Source organism: Amblyomma mixtum, chromosome 3 (assembly GCF_055824585.1).
Source record: "Amblyomma mixtum isolate Tamu chromosome 3, ASM5582458v1, whole genome shotgun sequence".
Taxonomy (NCBI): domain Eukaryota; kingdom Metazoa; phylum Arthropoda; class Arachnida; order Ixodida; family Ixodidae; genus Amblyomma; species Amblyomma mixtum.
In genome coordinates this window covers 119,222,737-119,232,482 of record NC_143014.1, presented here as the reverse complement: position 1 = coordinate 119,232,482, position 9,746 = coordinate 119,222,737, and positions in this window count along the sequence as shown.

Here is a 9,746-nt window from a genome sequence, read left to right as displayed (position 1 = left end):
CCATTCAGCAGGTAGCGCCCCTATTTTCCAGCACTCATTGAAGTAGTCGGCGAGAAGGGAAATTGAACGGTCATCTAGATTCCTGAGCATGACATTTGTGATTTGGTCCTCCCCAGGGGTTGAGTTTCGGAGCTTGATAAGGGCTGCTCTGACTTTAACCTCCATAATGGGGTCGTCGAAAGCATGCTTCGCGGAAACAATTCCTGATGCACCCCGCAGTCAGTCCACAGCAGCAAACAAAGATATCCGAACCGGAACATCGTCATCTGGTGTGTGAGTTGCTATCAGTGTGAGTTGGGTGATGCACCAATGAAAGGACATCTTGAGCGCGTGAATGACGCCCATGTCTTGTTGGATCTTGCACTTGGCATTTCGTGGCAAGAACGTTGTCACCAACGCAAGATAAGTCAACACGTCATGCGTTGCAAATCTCTCAAGCACGAGTTGAAATTCGTATTTGTTTCGCCATGTCATGCTCGAACTCAACAAGCCACTCAGCGAGCAAATCGTCCGCAGTATTCATCGCTGCGTTGTAACTCCTGCCTGGTTGCACGCTCGTCGCATGAAATTAAAGTCACGCATTGTTCTGGCCTTTGTGTTCGACCTGTAGCGTACGAAAACGCAGCTCCCAAAGAACAACTGCCGCCGGTCGCTGCTGTTAGCTTTCCCTGTCATGCACCAGTGCAGACGTCGCCTTTCAAGGCATGCGTTTTCAATGGCAGCATTTCGTAAAACTGTGCCGTTTTGTCAGCAATTTCCGGGTGACAGGTGTAATGATCGTGACACCCTCATTGCCATTTTGTCGGCAGTGAGGGTATCATGGGCGCCCGGAGGCCTACAGACGCGCTTCCATCTCCGTACTTCGAGAGTTTTTCGACTGCGGGGCCGAGTTTACGGCGCCTCCTCATTCGTTCTAACCGAGTTACACTACCATGGTTGTTCGTTGTATCTGAGACGCAGTGCCCTAATGCATATTCTGACAGTAGCACCCCCTCCTTCGTAATAAGCGAGCGTTCGTTATAACTACGGTCGTTATAAGTGGGCTCGACTGTACTCTTGTTTCTGAGACAATGGCGCCTGACAAGGCAAGGTGAGTTATACCGAATGTTGCGTCGATCAGAGAAAACCGAAAAAAAAAAAAATTCTCTCGGCCTAACCACTTGCTTGTACGGGCTCCAATATCACACCAAAGTGGTATTTGGTGGTCAATTTTGTTTGTCACTTCGTTTGGGTGGTGCACTTGCCCGATTCGGTCAGAATTAATCGAAAATCTCAATCGTTTGCGGTGACGGCGGACCGAAACGACAAGCTTTCGCAGCAGTCGTACCAATGGCGCCATCTTTGCCCGCCGGAGGAACGAGCGCTCTACCATTGAGGCAGCAGCGAAACGCAAGAGGGGCGAAAGCGGCTGCGCGGTTGGTTTGAAAGTGTTTTCTCGGCTATTTTATCAAAACTGGGCGCAGAAAACGTTGTTGCACACAACTGCCCCCCTCCCCGCGCCTTGCGCTTTTCCCATGAAAACCGCAGACGGCTCTACTGTTTACACTTATGCAAAATGACTCCAAGTATAGTGCGCACAGGAGCGGGGACAGTGGTCAACCTTGTTTCACAGACGACTGAATTCGGACTGGTCGTGAAAGACAGCCATAAACACTCAAGCACGTGTAAGACTTTTTTGTAAGAAAGGCGTATCCCAATATAAAAAACTGAACCAAGACTGACGTGATTTAAGAGAGAAAAAAGGAATGAATGGGACACTCGATCGAGCGCCTTTACCAGGTCAGTTTGCAGCAGTGTTAATTGTTCATGAGTGTCACTGCAATGCTGCTACAGCGTGCGCACTACATGTAGATTAGACTGTATTGACCGTCTCCTCAAACCACATGTTTGATGAGGTTAAGTCAAAGTAGACATTACAAGCTGTAGCTGTAACTTCCATTCACGCGGCACTAACAGGTCAGCTTCGCTGGCCACTGCATTAGAGTATACAGTACGCCATCGCCGCAGCCGAACACCCCGCGTGCATGCTTCGCATTCACAGCACGTAAGTGGTCTTAAGTTCCCTCCGAAATTTTTTCGTTCTCCAAAGTTAATGAAATCGGAAAGCGTAAATACCAGTTAGCTAACTTTTTAATTATTGATTTCAGGAATGACGCGTCAATTCAGAAATTGTAGATCGTCTTGAAAAAACTACACAGAACGTTTACTTGGAATCGGAGCGAAAGCACGGATTTGTGCTACGTATAAGACGACGGTGAGCAGGCAGTGCCGCGGGACGGAGCAGATGGAAGCTGATGAAGACAGCGCTCTCCAATGCACAACGCGAGAGTGTGGTGCAGTTTAACACGAGGCGTGTTGGCTGGTGTTAAAAGTGGCGACAGCCTAATGGTCTCGCGTAGCGGCCTTTGAAGGAGATCTGTTCGCGCAGCCGCGAGTTCGACATGGATATTGATTCAATTTTTTTTTCTCTTTTTCATGGTTCAACCTCTAACTCAGCTGAAGGTCAAAACTAGGCACCCGGCGATCGAAGCCCGAGGTCCCGTAGTGAAAATTTCGCTTCAAAACAACTGGATAAAAGGTCTGCACCAAGGTACCATTTCCGTGAAGTAGCTTTTTTTTTCTTTTTTTTTTTAACGGGCTTGAAAGATAGCTCGCAAAATACAAGGGCTCCCACGTAACAGCCATGCTGCTTCAGCGTCCCAAGACGCGTCTCACAGAACAAAGCCCGCTTTTCTCTGGAGCTCTGTCCGTGACGGGGCTTTGCGTGTGCACTGGGCGAGCTGTTTTTCAAGCTATCTACAACTTCTGAATTGGCCCTTTATTTCTGAAGCTGATATTTAAGAAGGTAGCTGATTAGTCTTAATTAACTTCGGAGAACGAATAAAATACTGCATACTCGACCACACGACTCTTAACAGCCCTCAGTTGGTTTGGCTGGGCCTGGCCACTGCGTCTCTTTTAAAAGCTTGGTTGCTTTTAGCCGGGTAACCCGGTATTTGTTAAATGAGAAATTAAAACGGTACCTCATTATCTCGGGTTGCCTTCTTGAAGGCTTCGCGATGTATGGATTCCAAACAAGATTTTGGAGTGACAACCGCATTTGCTAATGCCCGACCTCAGCCTCACAATATATTAGGTTGAGGTGAGGCTGAGTGATGTCTATGGTCGGCCCTGAAAAATCTAGGCGGAGGCGCCTGAGGAGACCTCGACCTCAACTGATGAGGTTGACTGAAGCCATCAGATTTTTTTTTTTTTTTGAGGTTTAGGTGAGGTCGAGGATTTTGAGGTCAAATGTCCATCTCTGTTGGAGACCTGTCACCAAAATCTTCACCGGTGTCAAAGCTGCGTCGTGAAACCGCTTACCGCACTTTCAGCAAGTGTTGTCCATCACCTGGGGCAACCACTTGATGACTATATTTTTTGGCGCCTGAGACGAGGAGTCTTTCCCCGAATTGTATCGAACTGTGGGGTATGACCACATTGTTTACACTGCGTATTACCCACGGGCGTTACGAAAGGCACGCACATTCGTCCAACTGTATGCGCGCGAGCACGAAAGTTTCAAGATTAGTCTACGCTAGGGAGGACGGAATATTGCCATGAAACGAGGCCCAAAGGGTGCGTTGCATGTCGTTTTTCTAGCTGAGTGGATAGGTCAGCTGGGCGTGCGGCCTCCACCTCGACTATTACCACACTCAAAGAGCGAAGGGTACTGACTGCGTCTCTGCCTGCAAGCGGCGCAGACAACACTCTTTCGGTTCCTGACGAAAATTTGCTGCATGAACTGGCGCTTTTTGCGAGAATCGAATGATAATGTCTTTGTCCGAATTGATCAGATCGCAGTGAAGTTCAGGTTTTGAACGTACGGAACAAGTTCATTCATGACGTGCGTTTTGGGTCGGTCGACTTTTAACGCAGCAGCGTTGAGGTTCCTGTTCCACAGAAAATCTGGGGTCGTCGGTGTTGTCGGCGTTGTGGACGAGAAAGTAGGTGGCCCACCTGCCACCTAGGTCCCGTAACCTTGTGACGTCATCAGAACCTACCCAACGTAGCAGGTGAAAATTGTGAGCAAACTGCCCACCGTGGCAGTTAAATTAATAATTGGAAAAGCAATCCGGGTCACAAGCCGCACCGCTGGCTGCGTTTGCAACAGCCAGCTGCCAGGGCATGGCGTATCGCTTAACTGCTGCACCATTGCGCTGGTAGTGGTATGAGGACTCGCCGCGATCTATGAATGTAAATAGAGAATGACCAATTCCGCATATATGGGCATGCAGGCAGAATTAACCTAGGCTACAGAGAAAGAGTGCTTGCAAGAGAGGGATCTTGAATGCTAACGCAGTACAGTATCTGTTTCGGTTTCATGCGATTTAACGTCCCAAAGCGACTCAGGCTACGAGGGACGCAGTAGTGAGGGGCTACGGAAATTTCGACCATCTGGGGTTCTTTACCGTGCACTGACATCGCACACTACACGGGCCTCTAGAATTTCGCCTCCATCAAAACGCGACCGCCGAACCCGCGTCTTTCTGGTCAGCAGCCGAGCACCATAGACACCAAGCCACCACGGCCTTTTTTTTTTCTCTTTATAGCCTGTAGAGCACTTGCACATATATGCAACACTACCCCATTACCCAAGCCACCGCGGCGGCCAGTACAGTATCTGTGCCTGCGAAGTGATGCACAAAAAGGACCCCAGGCCTATGTAGGGACCCATTAACGCTATCGCATCATTCCCTTAAGGCGAAGCTTAAGTGTCTTCTCAAGTTTTTATCGGAATTTCTGCCTGTGGCACACAACGCAAATCAGGAAGGCCGTGGTGGTTCGCTTGAGAAAAGAACGGGACTGGCTTCCGCTAGCGCATATCGCGGATTGCAGTACACATACGAGTATGAAGATTTATTAGTGCAGTTTCATCGCACCGTGATAAAAACTCGAGTAATTCAGAGCGAAAAAAAAGGACCACGGACAAAACTTGAGCTCGCACCAGCGCTGGTGTGTGTGCGAATGTTTCTTCTGTTGGGCTTTGTTGCTTTCGTGCTGTACGAAATTCCCATTACGAACTACCTCCAACTGAGAAATGGAAAAAAAAGCATTTACTTCGGAGAGGAGGTAATTGATGCATAGATCTTTCAAGACAGTTCACGCTTTTCTTGTCTAAATTGTCTACAAACAGCTGTGAAATGACTAGGACGGCCCTACATTCTACACCTCGAAGGCAAAGTTACGCTGCTTGAAAACTCATCCGCTCAATTAACTCTTTCCCTGCCGTGTGAAAAAGGCCTTATTTTGTGGGTCTAGTTAAATTATTTTGGCCTACGAGCTGTGATGTTTAAAGTATAATGTAACAGACAAAAATGAAGGCAGTTAAGTACATTTCTTAATAATATGAGTTCGTTAAAGTGGTTTGATGTTTGTCTTATTATAAAATTTTATTTGCGAAATCAAAGCTTTTAATACAATATGAACAAAACTTGCAAAGATGTGCTTGTATCCAAAAGGAAAAAAAAATCACAGACGATCAACGCGATTCATGCGGCAGAGTATGCGTTAATATTGGATGTGTAACCCCTGACCGTGGCGTGGCCCAGTCCATCAACCACCGTGTGACACTCCATACCTTCTCTCCAGTCTCCCGATGCGATCCAGCTATCATGTAGCATGCCGTACTCCCTTTCCACACCCCTCGGCTCTGGCGACCGTGGTGTCCCTGCTGGCACCCCTCGTCTCCCACCCCCTCTCCCACTTTACCTCTCCGCTCCCCTGAAAGTGGAGAGGGGATTTCTCTTTCTCCATTTTGCCTCCTGCCAACTGAGGCTTCACAAGCCAACGGCAACGGCGGACTCTCTCTGCGATAACGGGCGTTCTAAGCGAATGCATTAAAAATTAAAAAAAAAAATTTCGGAATATAAAAAACGGGCATCTATGGAATAGCAAACACTTCTGCAAAAGTAAATGCTCTAACTGGTGCAGCTTTCCGGCTAGAAGACAACCGTTTAGGCTACAGTAAACTAGAAAAGAGTGCAGCGTACGGCGACCGGAATCACGCATTGGCGCTTGATCCCCCTTGATCACTAGCAAAACTGGCCCAGAGAAGAAACTAACCGAAGCGCTGCCACCGATGTTCTGAGCTGGTTCCTCGGGTCTTCTTCGCCGTCTGTACTAAGGTTGGATGATGAGGCAGCATCATCAGAGTCACTGCTACCTAGACTGTCGACAAAATCAACCGTGGCCGCCCTTGAATCACGAGATCACGGCATATGCCACTCTGGCGAAGGTGGCCATTCTCAATTTTTACGCTGCGCTGTTTTCACAAGCGGTTCAAAAATCGCCGCCATGAGGAAGAAGAACTAAAGAGCAGATTAAGCTAGTTTTCTAGCTTCAAGGAAAATGGCGCAGCCTAAACAACATAGTCAACAAGACGGTGATGAATCGACTGACACTGGCGTTCGGATCCATAGTTAGGGAGGAAACGATGGTCAATGGGCGCGGTAGGGAAAAGTTAAGGCAGTTACAAAAAGCTGACTGAACTGGCTTTTCCACCAAAGCAGGGTGCGGGATTACGCAGTGTGCTGCTGTGGCGTTGTAGGATGAAGCTGGCCAGAAAAAGGTGATAAAGTTTGAACAAAGCGGGTGTGTAGGGCTTGGCGCGGCACGGACTTCCTCATGCTGCGGCAGGTGGCGTTAGCTGTCCACCGCGCACAGCGTACAGCTGCGCGGAACGTCTTGAGCAGTGGTAAGGTCTCCCAACCTCCTTGGGTCTCCCCATCCATAGGTTATGTTATGAGGCGTATGCCATAGCCTGGGCGCCCTGGGTTCATCCGTGATATGTAAGGTTGCTCCTAATCAAGGTCTTCTAAACCGATCAACAGTGGCGGTAGGGTGCACAGTCTACAAAAGTGATGTGGTGATTTCTTTTTCAGCGACAGCTGTTAAGCGCGCAGCTGGGTTTCGCGTCGTAGTAGTCGGCGTAGTCCGTGGGTGGTTACCACAGAAACCGTCCGGAAGGGGGTTACCGTGCAAGTAGGAACGTATGACGAGAGCGGTGGACTGCGTAGCGTGGGTGTTTACTACCGGAACCATCCGGAGGGTGGTTACTGTGGAAGGAGGAGGGTATGGCGAGAGCGTAGGAAGTCGTAACCGGGATGGTTGCCACACAAACCGCCCGGAAGATGGTTGCCATAGACGGAGGAGGGTGTGGCGAGAGCGTAAGAAGGAGCAACCCGTGAGTGGTTGCCACAGGAAGCACTTGGAGAGTAATCACCCTGGAAGGGAGATGACGGTTACCATGGAAGGAGGAGGGTGCGGCGAGAGCGAAGGGATGCGTAACCGGGGGGTCGTTACCATGCGAACTATTCGGAGGATAGTCAATGAGGCAGGAGGAGGGAGAGCATGGCGAAAGCGGCGGAATGTAGCGCGGTTAAAGGGTACCTGACCAGGGTCCGGTCATTTTTGAAAAACAAGCCCACTGCATAGATGAGGCATCGAAGATAACCTCTGCAAAATACTAGACCCATGAGCGCCCCGAAAAGCTGCAAAAAGTCAAATCAAAGCCCGCTCGTTCTTTCCTTCCACAAGTAAATGTCCCCGCCCTCTACTCTGGCTCGTTTGACGTCATGCGGGTTATTTTCGCTAAAGGCATTCCATTCGTGCATCGTTCTGACTGACGGGAGAAGGTTGGGCGTCGCGTCGTCTGCGCAACGCTTTCCGCAGCGCCTTCCGTCTTGGCACATGCCTACAAACCCGCATGAAGGAACAAAAAAAAAAACTGCCGAGGCAGCTTACGGCGACAGCCTTGAACACTAGTCATAAAAAGTAAAAAAATAGTAAAACTGAGATTGTCAGCTACCCCCCGCCGTGATCACGTCACGAGATAGCCCTCTGCGTGCGCGCTCCCTTCTCAGTTTTTTTTTCTTCCATGCAAGCCCCACAAAACAGGGTTTTAGTTACTTGTGCAGTAGAGTCTTTCCCTGGCTCGCCCACTTGACCTCTCCGCACACACACCGCTTACCGTTCGTGCATCTTGCCTACGCCTTGACTCCAATGAACGACATGAGCTTAGGAGCGGAGAAAAGACAAACACACAGAACACAAACGCACACGGAGAAAAACAAACGGGTGGTTGCCGGGTCCGCGCTTCGACTCCCGCCCCTCTGGTCGTGAAACGATGGGGAGGCCTAAAAAAAAATGAAAAGGTGGCTCATTAACTGGGGTTGACAAACAGATGTATGAAAGGATGCGCTCGCTAACAAGTTTAGGTGGTCGAGCCGATGGCGCCTCTCGATCGTTCAGTGTGCGGTGAAAATGCAACGACGCTCTTTCGTCGTTAGATGCGCACGCAGCGACTGGAGTCGAATCACGATCCGGCACAGATTTCCAGGAGATTGAGTTGAGTCGTGTCTGGCTCCAACGCATCGTCCTTCCTGACACAACTGTAAAGAATGTGGTGGTTTGCGGAAGACACTTCGCTCCGGACGACTACGTCCACGACGCAAGCAACTGGGGAGAGGAAGGACAAAGAAAAAAAAACGCGACAAAACACCGCGAGGAGACCCAAAGAGCAAAATAGAGAGGGCTTTGAGAGACCCACCGCTCTCCCTCCCCTCCCCCCCCTCAACTAGACCGGGTAGCAAGCAAAAACCAAGAAAAGAATTCTATTCAAGGCGGGGCCATGACGTAGACATGTGACGCACCCCACCAGACACAACGCGTCCGGCTAACATCGGAAGAGGAAGGGTGATTTTGCCTTGCGGAGCCTACTCGAGGAGGAGCGAGAGAGAAAAATCTAGAGAGTATTTTCGAGAGGTAGAGAGTATTTTCTACCAGAGGGTAGGCCGTGGCCCTTTAAGCGCGGTCCATATGCGGCCGCTGCTGGGGAACGCGCTGCCCAAGGAGAGGGTCATCGGTGGTGCCGCGCGCCTAGAGAGCGTACTGGAGAGGAGTGCTAGTCAAAAAGTGAGTGTGTGTGTGTGTGGAAAACAAAAAAAGGCCATTCTAGAACTATACAGATATGAAGTCGCTTTCGCATACTCTGCCTCAATATAGCGTGAAATATAAATACCTCAAGAGGTGCCACTGTATCTCGCGTTACACAGTGGTAACCGTCCTGTCCTTCGATGCACGCAGAGAAATTTCCAGAAAGAAAAGATATTTCACGTTCGAAGGTACAAAAAAATTGGTCTACATTGCCGTGTGGGGGTCGATAAACAACACAGAAAGCCTGACGGCCACACCCAACTATCAGCATTTCTATGTTCTCGTAACTTATGCAGTGATCAGATAAAATATCGCAAGAATAGTTTTATCAATTCTGCTATGCCTCCGCCCGCTTCGTTTCACGACTAAGAATAAATGGTTTGGTTTGGTTTATAGGGTTTAACGTCCCAAAGCGACTCAGGCTATGAGGGACGCCGTAGTGAAGGGCTCCGGAAATTTCGACCACCTGGGGTTCTTTAACGTGCACTGACATCGCACAGTACACGGGCCTCTAGAATTTCTCCTCCAAAGAAATTCCAGCCGCCGCGGCCGGGATCGAACCCGCGTCTTTCGGGTCAGCAGCCGAGCACCATAACCACTGAGCCATCGCGGCGGCTAAGAAAAAATGATCTGCACACGGGAAGGCGGATGATATCACTGAGCGATACCATGTTTTTGTTAATAGAATTACGTCGAAATTACTGGTAAGGCCGCCAAAAAGTATTTTAATTGGCAATTAATTAATTTTATTCATAGCCGATTGCATTATC